The sequence below is a fragment of the Gnatocerus cornutus genome, unplaced genomic scaffold (assembly GCF_029298725.1).
Source record: "Gnatocerus cornutus isolate USDA-ARS CGAHR unplaced genomic scaffold, icGnaCorn1.1 Chromosome13, whole genome shotgun sequence".
Taxonomy (NCBI): domain Eukaryota; kingdom Metazoa; phylum Arthropoda; class Insecta; order Coleoptera; family Tenebrionidae; genus Gnatocerus; species Gnatocerus cornutus.
The window spans coordinates 885745-902103 of NW_028275361.1; positions in this window are offsets into that span (position 1 = coordinate 885745).

Sequence of the window (16359 nt, forward strand, 5' to 3'; positions counted from 1 at the left end):
AACATCTGAACTGCAAGAAAACAGCAGAATTCTGCACGAAATCATCAAAATTCTTACAGAAAACCGCATATTTCGATGCAAAACGACGATTTCTCGCCGATTTTCGTTGTTTTCTCGCTTGAATTCGCAAAGAAGAGCACGAAATCTACAAAATCATGACTTTTACCAAGATTCAACGGCTGAATTGCAAGAAAACAGCAGAATTCTGCACGAAATCATCAAAATTCTAAGAGAAAACCGCATATTTCGATGCAAAACGACGATTTCTCGCTGATTTTCGTTGTTTTCTATCTTGAATTCGCAAAGAAGAGCACGAAATCTACAAAATCATGACTTTTTACCAAGATTCAACAGCTGAATTGCAAGTAAACAGCAGAATTCTGCACGAAATCGTCAAAATTCTTAGAGAAAACCGCATATATCGATGCAAAACGACGATTTCTCGCCGATTTTCGTTGTTTTCTGGCTTGAATTCGCAAAGAAGAGCACGAAATCTACAAAATTATAACTTTTTACCAAGATTCAACGGCTGAATTGCAAGAAAACAGCAGAATTCTGCACGAAATCATCAAAATTCTTACAGAAAACCGCATATTTCGATGCAAAACAACGATTTCTCGCTGATTTTCATTGTTTTCTGGCTTGAATTCGCAAAGAAGAGCACGAAATCTACAAAATCATGACTTTTTACCAAGATTCAACGGCTGAATTGCAAGTAAACAGCAGAATTCTGCACGAAATCGTCAAAATTCTTAGAGAAAACCGCATATATCGATGCAAAACGACGATTTCTCGCCGATTTTCGTTGTTTTCTGGCTTGAATTCGCAAAGAAGAGCACGAAATCTACAAAATTATAACTTTTTACCAAGATTCAACGGCTGAATTGCAAGAAAACAGCAGAATTCTGCACGAAATCATCAAAATTCTTACAGAAAACCGCATATTTCGATGCAAAACGACGATTTCTCGCCGATTTTCGTTGTTTTCTGGCATGAATTTGCAAAGAAGAGCACAAAATCATGACTTTTTACCAAGATTCAACGGCTGAATTGCAAGAAAACAGCAGAATTCTGCACGAAATCATCAAAATTCTTAGAGAAAACCGCATATTTCGATGCAAAACGACGATTTCTCGCCGATTTTCGTTGTTTTCTGGCTTGAATTCGCAAAGAAGAGCACGAAATCTACAAAATCATCACTTTTTACCAAGATTCAACGGCTGAATTGCAAGAAAACAGCAGAAATCTGCACGAAATCATCAAAATTCTTAGAGAAAACCGCATATTTCGATGCAAAACGACGATTTCTCGCCGATTTTCGTTGTTTTCTGGCTTGAATTCGCAAAGAAGAGCACGAAATCTACAAAATCATCACTTTTTACCAAGATTCAACGGCTGAATTGCAAGAAAACAGCAGAATTCTGCACGAAATCATCAAAATTCTTAGAGAAAACCGCATATTTCGATGCAAAACGACGATTTCTCGCCGATTTTCGTTGTTTTCTGGCTTGAATTCGCAAAGAAGAGCACGAAATCTACAAAATCATGACTTTTTACCAGGATTCAACGGCTGAATTGCAAGAAAACAGCAGAATTCTGCACGAAATCATCAAAATTCTTAGAGAAAACCGCATATTTCGATGCAAAACGACGATTTCTCGCTGATTTTCGTTGTTTTCTATCTTGAATTCGCAAAGAAGAGCACGAAATCTACAAAATCATGACTTTTTACCAAGATTCTACGGCTGAATTGCAAGAAAACAGCAGAATTCTGCACGAAATCATCAAAATTCTTACAGAAAACCGCATATTTCGACGCATAACAAAGATTTCTCGCCGATTTTCGTTGTTTTCTGGCTTGAATTCGCAAAGAAGAGCACGAAATCCACAAAATCATCACTTTTTACCAAGATTCTACGGCTGAATTGCAAGAAAACAGCAGAATTCTGCACGAAATCATCAAAATTCTTACAGAAAACCGCATTTTTCGATGCAAAACGACGATTTCTCGCCGATTTTCGTTGTTTTCTGGCATGAATTTGCAAAGAAGAGCACGAAATCTACAAAATCATGACTTTTTACCAAGATTCAACGGCTGAATTGCAAGAAAACAGCAGAATTCTGCACGAAATCATCAAAATTCTTAGAGAAAACCGCATATTTCGATGCAAAACGACGATTTCTCGCCGATTTTCGTTGTTTTCTGGCTTGAATTCGCAAAGAAGAGCACGAAATCTACAAAATCATCACTTTTTAAGAAAGATTCAACATCTGAACTGCAAGAAAACAGCAGAATTCTGCACGAAATCATCAAAATTCTTACAGAAAACCGCATATTTCGATGCAAAACGACGATTTCTCGCCGATTTTCGTTGTTTTCTCGCTTGAATTCGCAAAGAAGAGCACGAAATCTACAAAATCATGACTTTTACCAAGATTCAACGGCTGAATTGCAAGAAAACAGCAGAATTCTGCACGAAATCATCAAAATTCTAAGAGAAAACCGCATATTTCGATGCAAAACGACGATTTCTCGCTGATTTTCGTTGTTTTCTATCTTGAATTCGCAAAGAAGAGCACGAAATCTACAAAATCATGACTTTTTACCAAGATTCAACAGCTGAATTGCAAGTAAACAGCAGAATTCTGCACGAAATCGTCAAAATTCTTAGAGAAAACCGCATATATCGATGCAAAACGACGATTTCTCGCCGATTTTCGTTGTTTTCTGGCTTGAATTCGCAAAGAAGAGCACGAAATCTACAAAATTATAACTTTTTACCAAGATTCAACGGCTGAATTGCAAGAAAACAGCAGAATTCTGCACGAAATCATCAAAATTCTTACAGAAAACCGCATATTTCGATGCAAAACAACGATTTCTCGCTGATTTTCATTGTTTTCTGGCTTGAATTCGCAAAGAAGAGCACGAAATCTACAAAATCATGACTTTTTACCAAGATTCAACGGCTGAATTGCAAGTAAACAGCAGAATTCTGCACGAAATCGTCAAAATTCTTAGAGAAAACCGCATATATCGATGCAAAACGACGATTTCTCGCCGATTTTCGTTGTTTTCTGGCTTGAATTCGCAAAGAAGAGCACGAAATCTACAAAATTATAACTTTTTACCAAGATTCAACGGCTGAATTGCAAGAAAACAGCAGAATTCTGCACGAAATCATCAAAATTCTTACAGAAAACCGCATATTTCGATGCAAAACGACGATTTCTCGCCGATTTTCGTTGTTTTCTGGCATGAATTTGCAAAGAAGAGCACAAAATCATGACTTTTTACCAAGATTCAACGGCTGAATTGCAAGAAAACAGCAGAATTCTGCACGAAATCGTCAAAATTCTTAGAGAAAACCGCATATTTCGATGCAAAACGACGATTTCTCGCCGATTTTCGTTGTTTTCTGGCATGAATTTGCAAAGAAGAGCACGAAACCTACAAAATCATGACTTTTTACCAAGATTCAACGACTGAATTGCAAGAAAACAGCAGAATTCTGCACGAAATCATCAAAATTCTTAGAGAAAACCGCATATTTCGATGCAAAACGACGATTTCTCGCCGATTTTCGTTGTTTTCTGGCTTGAATTCGCAAAGAAGAGCACGAAATCTACAAAATCATCACTTTTTACCAAGATTCAACGGCTGAATTGCAAGAAAACAGCAGACTTCTGCACGAAATCATCAAAACTCTTAGAGAAAACCGCATATTTCGATGCAAAACGACGATTTCTCGCCGATTTTCGTTGTTTTCTGGCTTGAATTCGCAAAGAAGAGCACGAAATCTACAAAATCATCACTTTTTACCAAGATTCAACGGCTGAATTGCAAGAAAACAGCAGAATTCTGCACGAAATCATCAAAATTCTTACAGAAAACCGCATATTTCGATGCAAAACGACGATTTCTCGCCGATTTTCGTTGTTTTCTCGCTTGAATTCGCAAAGAAGAGCACGAAATCTACAAAATCATGACTTTTACCAAGATTCAACGGCTGAATTGCAAGAAAACAGCAGAATTCTGCACGAAATCATCAAAATTCTAAGAGAAAACCGCATATTTCGATGCAAAACGACGATTTCTCGCTGATTTTCGTTGTTTTCTATCTTGAATTCGCAAAGAAGAGCACGAAATCTACAAAATCATGACTTTTTACCAAGATTCAACGGCTGAATTGCAAGTAAACAGCAGAATTCTGCACGAAATCGTCAAAATTCTTAGAGAAAACCGCATATATCGATGCAAAACGACGATTTCTCGCCGATTTTCGTTGTTTTCTGGCTTGAATTCGCAAAGAAGAGCACGAAATCTACAAAATCATAACTTTTTACCAAGATTCAACGGCTGAATTGCAAGAAAACAGCAGAATTCTGCACGAAATCATCAAAATTCTTACAGAAAACCGCATATTTCGATGCAAAACAACGATTTCTCGCTGATTTTCGTTGTTTTCTGGCTTGAATTCGCAAAGAAGAGCACGAAATCTACAAAATCATCACTTTTTACCAAGATTCTACGGCTGAATTGCAAGAAAACAGCAGAATTCTGCACGAAATCATCAAAATTCTTACAGAAAACCGCATATTTCAATGCAAAACGACGATTTCTCGCCGATTTTCGTTGTTTTCTGGCTTGAATTCGCAAAGAAGAGCACGAAATCTACAAAATCATCACTTTTTGCCAAGATTCTACGGCTGAATTGCAAGAAAACAGCAGAATTCTGCACGAAATCATCAAAATTCTTACAGAAAACCGCATATTTCGACGCATAACAAAGATTTCTCGCCGATTTTCGTTGTTTTCTGGCTTGAATTCGCAAAGAAGAGCACGAAATCCACAAAATCATCACTTTTTACCAAGATTCTACGGCTGAATTGCAAGAAAACAGCAGAATTCTGCACGAAATCATCAAAATTCTTACAGAAAACCGCATTTTTCGATGCAAAACGACGATTTCTCGCCGATTTTCGTTGTTTTCTGGCATGAATTTGCAAAGAAGAGCACGAAATCTACAAAATCATGACTTTTTACCAAGATTCAACGGCTGAATTGCAAGAAAACAGCAGAATTCTGCACGAAATCATCAAAATTCTTAGAGAAAACCGCATATTTCGATGCAAAACGACGATTTCTCGCCGATTTTCGTTGTTTTCTGGCTTGAATTCGCAAAGAAGAGCACGAAATCTACAAAATCATCACTTTTTAAGAAAGATTCAACATCTGAACTGCAAGAAAACAGCAGAATTCTGCACGAAATCATCAAAATTCTTACAGAAAACCGCATATTTCGATGCAAAACGACGATTTCTCGCCGATTTTCGTTGTTTTCTCGCTTGAATTCGCAAAGAAGAGCACGAAATCTACAAAATCATGACTTTTACCAAGATTCAACGGCTGAATTGCAAGAAAACAGCAGAATTCTGCACGAAATCATCAAAATTCTAAGAGAAAACCGCATATTTCGATGCAAAACGACGATTTCTCGCTGATTTTCGTTGTTTTCTATCTTGAATTCGCAAAGAAGAGCACGAAATCTACAAAATCATGACTTTTTACCAAGATTCAACAGCTGAATTGCAAGTAAACAGCAGAATTCTGCACGAAATCGTCAAAATTCTTAGAGAAAACCGCATATATCGATGCAAAACGACGATTTCTCGCCGATTTTCGTTGTTTTCTGGCTTGAATTCGCAAAGAAGAGCACGAAATCTACAAAATTATAACTTTTTACCAAGATTCAACGGCTGAATTGCAAGAAAACAGCAGAATTCTGCACGAAATTATCAAAATTCTTACAGAAAACCGCATATTTCGATGCAAAACAACGATTTCTCGCTGATTTTCATTGTTTTCTGGCTTGAATTCGCAAAGAAGAGCACGAAATCTACAAAATCATGACTTTTTACCAAGATTCAACGGCTGAATTGCAAGTAAACAGCAGAATTCTGCACGAAATCGTCAAAATTCTTAGAGAAAACCGCATATATCGATGCAAAACGACGATTTCTCGCCGATTTTCGTTGTTTTCTGGCTTGAATTCGCAAAGAAGAGCACGAAATCTACAAAATTATAACTTTTTACCAAGATTCAACGGCTGAATTGCAAGAAAACAGCAGAATTCTGCACGAAATCATCAAAATTCTTACAGAAAACCGCATATTTCGATGCAAAACGACGATTTCTCGCCGATTTTCGTTGTTTTCTGGCATGAATTTGCAAAGAAGAGCACAAAATCATGACTTTTTACCAAGATTCAACGGCTGAATTGCAAGAAAACAGCAGAATTCTGCACGAAATCATCAAAATTCTTAGAGAAAACCGCATATTTCGATGCAAAACGACGATTTCTCGCCGATTTTCGTTGTTTTCTGGCTTGAATTCGCAAAGAAGAGCACGAAATCTACAAAATCATCACTTTTTACCAAGATTCAACGGCTGAATTGCAAGAAAACAGCAGAAATCTGCACGAAATCATCAAAATTCTTAGAGAAAACCGCATATTTCGATGCAAAACGACGATTTCTCGCCGATTTTCGTTGTTTTCTGGCTTGAATTCGCAAAGAAGAGCACGAAATCTACAAAATCATCACTTTTTACCAAGATTCAACGGCTGAATTGCAAGAAAACAGCAGAATTCTGCACGAAATCATCAAAATTCTTAGAGAAAACCGCATATTTCGATGCAAAACGACGATTTCTCGCCGATTTTCGTTGTTTTCTGGCTTGAATTCGCAAAGAAGAGCACGAAATCTACAAAATCATGACTTTTTACCAGGATTCAACGGCTGAATTGCAAGAAAACAGCAGAATTCTGCACGAAATCATCAAAATTCTTAGAGAAAACCGCATATTTCGATGCAAAACGACGATTTCTCGCTGATTTTCGTTGTTTTCTATCTTGAATTCGCAAAGAAGAGCACGAAATCTACAAAATCATGACTTTTTACCAAGATTCAACGGCTGAATTGCAAGTAAACAGCAGAATTCTGCACGAAATCGTCAAAATTCTTAGAGAAAACCGCATATTTCGATGCAAAACGACGATTTCTCGCCGATTTTCGTTGTTTTCTGGCTTGAATTCGCAAAGAAGAGCACGAAATCTACAAAATCATCACTTTTTACCAAGATTCAACGGCTGAATTGCAAGAAAACAGCAGAATTCTGCACGAAATCATCAAAATTCTTAAAGAAAACCGCATATTTCGATGCAAAACGACGATTTCTCGCCGATTTTCGTTGTTTTCTGGCTTGAATTCACAAAGAAGAGCACGAAATCTACAAAATCATCACTTTTTACCAAGATTCAACGGCTGAATTGCAAGAAAACAGCAGAATTCTGCACGAAATCATCAAAATTCTTAGAGAAAACCGCATATTTCGATGCAAAACGACGATTTTTCGCTGATTTTCGTTGTTTTCTATCTTGAATTCGCAAAGAAGAGCACGGAATCTACAAAATCAGGTTTTTTACCAAGATTCAACGGCTGAATTGCAAGAAAACAGCAGAATTCTGCACGAAATCATCAAAATTCTTACAGAAAACCGCATATTTCGATGCAAAACGACGATTTCTCGCCGATTTTCGTTGTTTTCTGGCTTGAATTCGCAAAGAAGAGCACGAAATCTACAAAATCATGACTTTTTACCAAGATTCAACGGCTGAATTGCAAGAAAACAGCAGAATTCTGCACGAAATCATCAAAATTCTTACAGAAAACCGCATTTTTCGATGCAAAACGACGATTTCTCGCCGATTTTCGTTGTTTTCTGGCTTGAATTCGCAAAGAAGAGCACGAAATCTACATAATCATCACTTTTTACCAAGATTCTACGGCTGAATTGCAAGAAAACAGCAGAATTCTGCACGAAATCATCAAAATTCTTACAGAAAACCGCATATTTCGATGCAAAACAACGATTTCTCGCCGATTTTCGTTGTTTTCTGGCTTGAATTCGCAAAGAAGAGCACGAAATCTACAAAATCATCACTTTTTACCAAGATTCTACGGCTGAATTGCAAGAAAACAGCAGAATTCTGCACGAAATCATCAAAATTCTTACAGAAAACCGCATATTTCGATGCAAAACAACGATTTCTCGCCGATTTTCGTTGTTTTCTGGCTTGAATTCGCAAAGAAGAGCACGAAATCTACAAAATCATCACTTTTTACCAAGATTCTACGGCTGAATTGCAAGAAAACAGCAGAATTCTGCACGAAATCATCAAAATTCTTACAGAAAACCGCATATTTCGATGCAAAACGACGATTTCTCGCCGATTTTCGTTGTTTTCTGGCTTGAATTCGCAAAGAAGAGCACGAAATCTACAAAATCATGACTTTTTACCAAGATTCAACGGCTGAATTGCAAGAAAACAGCAAAATTCTGCACGAAATCATCAAAATTCTTACAGAAAACCGCATATTTCGATGCAAAACAACGATTTCTTGCCGATTTTCGTTGTTTTCTGGCTTGAATTCGCAAAGAAGAGCACGAAATCTACAAAATCATCACTTTTTACCAAGATTCTACGGCTGAATTGCAAGAAAACAGCAGAATTCTGCACGAAATCATCAAAATTCTTACAGAAAACCGCATATTTCGATGCAAAACGACGATTTCTCGCCGATTTTCGTTGTTTTCTGGCTTGAATTCGCAAAGAAGAGCACGAAATCTACAAAATCATCACTTTTTACCAAGATTCTACGGCTGAATTGCAAGAAAACAGCAGAATTCTGCACGAAATCATCAAAATTCTTACAGAAAACCGCATTTTTCGATGCAAAACGACGATTTCTCGCCGATTTTCGTTGTTTTCTGGCTTGAATTCGCAAAGAAGAGCACGAAATCTACAAAATCATCACTTTTTACCAAGATTCAACATCTGAATTGCAAGAAAACAGCAGAATTCTGCACGAAATCATCAAAATTCTTACAGAAAACCGCATATTTCGATGCAAAACGACGATTTCTCGCCGATTTTCGTTGTTTTCTCGCTTGAATTCGCAAAGAAGAGCACGAAATCTACAAAATCATGACTTTTACCAAGATTCAACGGCTGAATTGCAAGAAAACAGCAGAATTCTGCACGAAATCATCAAAATTCTAAAAGAAAACCGCATATTTCGATGCAAAACGACGATTTCTCGCTGATTTTCGTTGTTTTCTATCTTGAATTCGCAAAGAAGAGCACGAAATCTACAAAATCATGACTTTTTACCAAGATTCAACGGCTGAATTGCAAGTAAACAGCAGAATTCTGCACGAAATCATCAAAATTCTTACAGAAAACCGCATATTTCGATGCAAAACGACGATTTCTCGCCGATTTTCGTTGTTTTCTGGCATGAATTTGCAAAGAAGAGCACAAAATCATGACTTTTTACCAAGATTCAACGGCTGAATTGCAAGAAAACAGCAGAATTCTGCACGAAATCATCAAAATTCTTAGAGAAAACCGCATATTTCGATGCAAAACGACGATTTCTCGCCGATTTTCGTTGTTTTCTGGCTTGAATTCGCAAAGAAGAGCACGAAATCTACAAAATCATCACTTTTTACCAAGATTCAACGGCTGAATTGCAAGAAAACAGCAGAAATCTGCACGAAATCATCAAAATTCTTAGAGAAAACCGCATATTTCGATGCAAAACGACGATTTCTCGCCGATTTTCGTTGTTTTCTGGCTTGAATTCGCAAAGAAGAGCACGAAATCTACAAAATCATCACTTTTTACCAAAATTCAACGGCTGAATTGCAAGAAAACAGCAGAATTCTGCACGAAATCATCAAAATTCTTAGAGAAAACCGCATATTTCGATGCAAAACGACGATTTCTCGCCGATTTTCGTTGTTTTCTGGCTTGAATTCGCAAAGAAGAGCACGAAATCTACAAAATCATGACTTTTTACCAGGATTCAACGGCTGAATTGCAAGAAAACAGCAGAATTCTGCACGAAATCATCAAAATTCTTAGAGAAAACCGCATATTTCGATGCAAAACGACGATTTCTCGCTGATTTTCGTTGTTTTCTATCTTGAATTCGCAAAGAAGAGCACGAAATCTACAAAATCATGACTTTTTACCAAGATTCAACGGCTGAATTGCAAGTAAACAGCAGAATTCTGCACGAAATCGTCAAAATTCTTAGAGAAAACCGCATATTTCGATGCAAAACGACGATTTCTCGCCGATTTTCGTTGTTTTCTGGCTTGAATTCGCAAAGAAGAGCACGAAATCTACAAAATCATCACTTTTTACCAAGATTCAACGGCTGAATTGCAAGAAAACAGCAGAATTCTGCACGAAATCATCAAAATTCTTAAAGAAAACCGCATATTTCGATGCAAAACGACGATTTCTCGCCGATTTTCGTTGTTTTCTGGCTTGAATTCACAAAGAAGAGCACGAAATCTACAAAATCATCACTTTTTACCAAGATTCAACGGCTGAATTGCAAGAAAACAGCAGAATTCTGCACGAAATCATCAAAATTCTTAGAGAAAACCGCATATTTCGATGCAAAACGACGATTTCTCGCTGATTTTCGTTGTTTTCTATCTTGAATTCGCAAAGAAGAGCACGGAATCTACAAAATCAGGTTTTTTACCAAGATTCAACGGCTGAATTGCAAGAAAACAGCAGAATTCTGCACGAAATCATCAAAATTCTTACAGAAAACCGCATATTTCGATGCAAAACGACGATTTCTCGCCGATTTTCGTTGTTTTCTGGCTTGAATTCGCAAAGAAGAGCACGAAATCTACAAAATCATGACTTTTTACCAAGATTCAACGGCTGAATTGCAAGAAAACAGCAGAATTCTGCACGAAATCATCAAAATTCTTACAGAAAACCGCATTTTTCGATGCAAAACGACGATTTCTCGCCGATTTTCGTTGTTTTCTGGCTTGAATTCGCAAAGAAGAGCACGAAATCTACATAATCATCACTTTTTACCAAGATTCTACGGCTGAATTGCAAGAAAACAGCAGAATTCTGCACGAAATCATCAAAATTCTTACAGAAAACCGCATATTTCGATGCAAAACAACGATTTCTCGCCGATTTTCGTTGTTTTCTGGCTTGAATTCGCAAAGAAGAGCACGAAATCTACAAAATCATCACTTTTTACCAAGATTCTACGGCTGAATTGCAAGAAAACAGCAGAATTCTGCACGAAATCATCAAAATTCTTACAGAAAACCGCATATTTCGATGCAAAACGACGATTTCTCGCCGATTTTCGTTGTTTTCTGGCTTGAATTCGCAAAGAAGAGCACGAAATCTACAAAATCATGACTTTTTACCAAGATTCAACGGCTGAATTGCAAGAAAACAGCAAAATTCTGCACGAAATCATCAAAATTCTTACAGAAAACCGCATATTTCGATGCAAAACAACGATTTCTTGCCGATTTTCGTTGTTTTCTGGCTTGAATTCGCAAAGAAGAGCACGAAATCTACAAAATCATCACTTTTTACCAAGATTCTACGGCTGAATTGCAAGAAAACAGCAGAATTCTGCACGAAATCATCAAAATTCTTACAGAAAACCGCATATTTCGATGCAAAACGACGATTTCTCGCCGATTTTCGTTGTTTTCTGGCTTGAATTCGCAAAGAAGAGCACGAAATCTACAAAATCATCACTTTTTACCAAGATTCTACGGCTGAATTGCAAGAAAACAGCAGAATTCTGCACGAAATCATCAAAATTCTTACAGAAAACCGCATTTTTCGATGCAAAACGACGATTTCTCGCCGATTTTCGTTGTTTTCTGGCTTGAATTCGCAAAGAAGAGCACGAAATCTACAAAATCATCACTTTTTACCAAGATTCAACATCTGAATTGCAAGAAAACAGCAGAATTCTGCACGAAATCATCAAAATTCTTACAGAAAACCGCATATTTCGATGCAAAACGACGATTTCTCGCCGATTTTCGTTGTTTTCTCGCTTGAATTCGCAAAGAAGAGCACGAAATCTACAAAATCATGACTTTTACCAAGATTCAACGGCTGAATTGCAAGAAAACAGCAGAATTCTGCACGAAATCATCAAAATTCTAAAAGAAAACCGCATATTTCGATGCAAAACGACGATTTCTCGCTGATTTTCGTTGTTTTCTATCTTGAATTCGCAAAGAAGAGCACGAAATCTACAAAATCATGACTTTTTACCAAGATTCAACGGCTGAATTGCAAGTAAACAGCAGAATTCTGCACGAAATCATCAAAATTCTTACAGAAAACCGCATATTTCGATGCAAAACGACGATTTCTCGCCGATTTTCGTTGTTTTCTGGCTTGAATTCGCAAAGAAGAGCACGAAATCTACAAAATCATCACTTTTTACCAAGATTCTACGGCTGAATTGCAAGAAAACAGCAGAATTCTGCACGAAATCATCAAAATTCTTACAGAAAACCGCATATTTCGATGCAAAACGACGATTTCTCGCCGATTTTCGTTGTTTTCTGGCATGAATTTGCAAAGAAGAGCACAAAATCATGACTTTTTACCAAGATTCAACGGCTGAATTGCAAGAAAACAGCAGAATTCTGCACGAAATCATCAAAATTCTTAGAGAAAACCGCATATTTCGATGCAAAACGACGATTTCTCGCCGATTTTCGTTGTTTTCTGGCTTGAATTCGCAAAGAAGAGCACGAAATCTACAAAATCATCACTTTTTACCAAGATTCAACGGCTGAATTGCAAGAAAACAGCAGAAATCTGCACGAAATCATCAAAATTCCTAGAGAAAACCGCATATTTCGATGCAAAACGACGATTTCTCGCCGATTTTCGTTGTTTTCTGGCTTGAATTCGCAAAGAAGAGCACGAAATCTACAAAATCATCACTTTTTACCAAGATTCAACGGCTGAATTGCAAGAAAACAGCAGAATTCTGCACGAAATCATCAAAATTCTTAGAGAAAACCGCATATTTCGATGCAAAACGACGATTTCTCGCCGATTTTCGTTGTTTTCTGGCTTGAATTCGCAAAGAAGAGCACGAAATCTACAAAATCACGACTTTTTACCAGGATTCAACGGCTGAATTGCAAGAAAACAGCAGAATTCTGCACGAAATCATCAAAATTCTTAGAGAAAACCGCATATTTCGATGCAAAACGACGATTTCTCGCTGATTTTCGTTGTTTTCTATCTTGAATTCGCAAAGAAGAGCACGAAATCTACAAAATCATGACTTTTTACCAAGATTCAACGGCTGAATTGCAAGTAAACAGCAGAATTCTGCACGAAATCGTCAAAATTCTTAGAGAAAACCGCATATTTCGATGCAAAACGACGATTTCTCGCCGATTTTCGTTGTTTTCTGGCTTGAATTCGCAAAGAAGAGCACGAAATCTACAAAATCATCACTTTTTACCAAGATTCAACGGCTGAATTGCAAGAAAACAGCAGAATTCTGCACGAAATCATCAAAATTCTTAAAGAAAACCGCATATTTCGATGCAAAACGACGATTTCTCGCCGATTTTCGTTGTTTTCTGGCTTGAATTCACAAAGAAGAGCACGAAATCTACAAAATCATCACTTTTTACCAAGATTCAACGGCTGAATTGCAAGAAAACAGCAGAATTCTGCACGAAATCATCAAAATTCTTACAGAAAACCGCATATTTCGATGCAAGACGACGATTTCTCGCCTATTTTCGTTGTTTTCTGGCTTGAATTCGCAAAGAAGAGCACGAAATCTACAAAATCATGACTTTTTACCAAGATTCAACGGCTGAATTGCAAGAAAACAGCAGAATTCTGCACGAAATCATCAAAATTCTTACAGAAAACCGCATTTTTCGATGCAAAACGACGATTTCTCGCCGATTTTCGTTGTTTTCTGGCTTGAATTCGCAAAGAAGAGCACGAAATCTACATAATCATCACTTTTTACCAAGATTCTACGGCTGAATTGCAAGAAAACAGCAGAATTCTGCACGAAATCATCAAAATTCTTACAGAAAACCGCATATTTCGATGCAAAACAACGATTTCTCGCCGATTTTCGTTGTTTTCTGGCTTGAATTCGCAAAGAAGAGCACGAAATCTACAAAATCATCACTTTTTACCAAGATTCCACGGCTGAATTGCAAGAAAACAGCAGAATTCTGCACGAAATCATCAAAATTCTTACAGAAAACCGCATATTTCGATGCAAAACGACGATTTCTCGCCGATTTTCGTTGTTTTCTGGCTTGAATTCGCAAAGAAGAGCACAAAATCTACAAAATCATGACTTTTTACCAAGATTCAACGGCTGAATTGCAAGAAAACAGCAGAATTCTGCACGAAATCATCAAAATTCTTAGAGAAAACTGCATATTTCGATGCAAAACAACGATTTCTCGCCGATTTTCGTTGTTTTCTATCTTGAATTCGCCAAGAAGAGCACGAAATCTACAAAATCATGACTTTTTACCAAGATTCAACGGCTGAATTGCAAGAAAACAGCAAAATTCTGCACGAAATCGTCAAAATTCTTAGAGAAAACCGCATATTTCGATGCAGAACGACGATTTCTCGCCGATTTTCGTCTTATTCTGGCTTGAATTCGCAAAGAAGAGCCCGAAATCTACAAAATCATCACTTTTTACCAAGATTCAACGGCTGAATTGCAAGAAAACAGCAGAATTCTGCACGAAATCATCAAAATTCTTAGAGAAAACCGCATATTTCGATGCAAAACGACGATTTCTGGCCGATTTTTGTGGTTTTCTGGCTTGAATTCGCAAAAAAGAGCACGAAATCTACAAAATCATGACTTTTTACCAAGATTCAACGGCTGAATTGCAAGATAACAGCAGAATTCTGCACGAAATCATCAAAATTCTTACAGAAAACCGCATATTTCGATGCAAAACGATTATTTCTCGCCGATTTTCGTTGTTTTCTGGCTTGAATTCGCAAAGAAGAGAACGAAATCTACAAAATCATGACTTTTTACCAAGATTCAACGGCTGAATTGCAAGATAACAGCAGAATTCTGCACGAAATCATCAAAATTCTTACAGAAAACCGCATATTTCGATGCAAAACGACGATTTCTAGCCGATTTTCGTTGTTTTCTGGCTTGAATTCGCAAAGAAGAGCACGAAATCTACAAAATCATGACTTTTTACCAAGATTCAACGGCTGAATTGCAAGAAAACAGCAGAATTCTGCACGAAATCATCAAAATTCTTAGAGAAAACTGCATATTTCGATGCAAAACAACGATTTCTCGCCGATTTTCGTTGTTTTCTATCTTGAATTCGCCAAGAAGAGCACGAAATCTACAAAATCATGACTTTTTACCAAGATTCAACGGCTGAATTGCAAAAAAACAGCAGAATTCTGCACGAAATCGTCAAAATTTTTAGAGAAAACCGCATATTTCGATGCAAAACGACGATTTCTCGCCGATTTTCGTTGGATTCTGGCTTGAATTCGCAAAGAAGAGCCCGAAATCTACAAAATCATCACTTTTTACCAAGATTCAACGGCTGAATTGCAAGAAAACAGCAGAATTCTGCACGAAATCATCAAAATTTTTAGAGAAAACCGCATATTTCGATGCAAAACGACGATTTCTGGCCGATTTTTGTGGTTTTCTGGCTTGAATTCGCAAAAAAGAGCACGAAATCTACAAAATCATGACTTTTTACCAAGATTCAACGGCTGAATTGCAAGATAACAGCAGAATTCTGCACGAAATCATCAAAATTCTTACAGAAAACCGCATATTTCGATGCAAAACGATTATTTCTCGCCGATTTTCGTTGTTTTCTGGCTTGAATTCGCAAAGAAGAGCACGAAATCTACAAAATCATGACTTTTTACCAAGATTCAACGGCTGAATTGCAAGATAACAGCAGAATTCTGCACGAAATCATCAAAATTCTTACAGAAAACCGCATATTTCGATGCAAAACGACGATTTCTCGCCGATTTTCGTTGTTTTCTGGCTTGAATTCGCAAAGAAGAGCACGAAATCTACAAAATCATGACTTTTTACCAAGATTCAACGGCTGAATTGCAAGAAAACCGCAGAATTCTGCACGAAATCATCAAAATTCTTACAGAAAACCGCATTTTTCGATGCAAATCGACGATTTCTCGCCGATTTTCGTTGTTTTCTGGCTTGAATTCGCAAAGAAGAGCACGAAATCTACAAAATCATGACTTTCTACCAAGATTCAACGGCTGAATTGCAAGAAAACAGCAGAATTCTGCACGAAATCATCAAAATTCTTACAGAAAGCGCATATTTCGATGCAAAACAACGATTTCTAGCCGATTTTCGTTGTTTTCTGGCTTGAATTCGCAAAGAAGA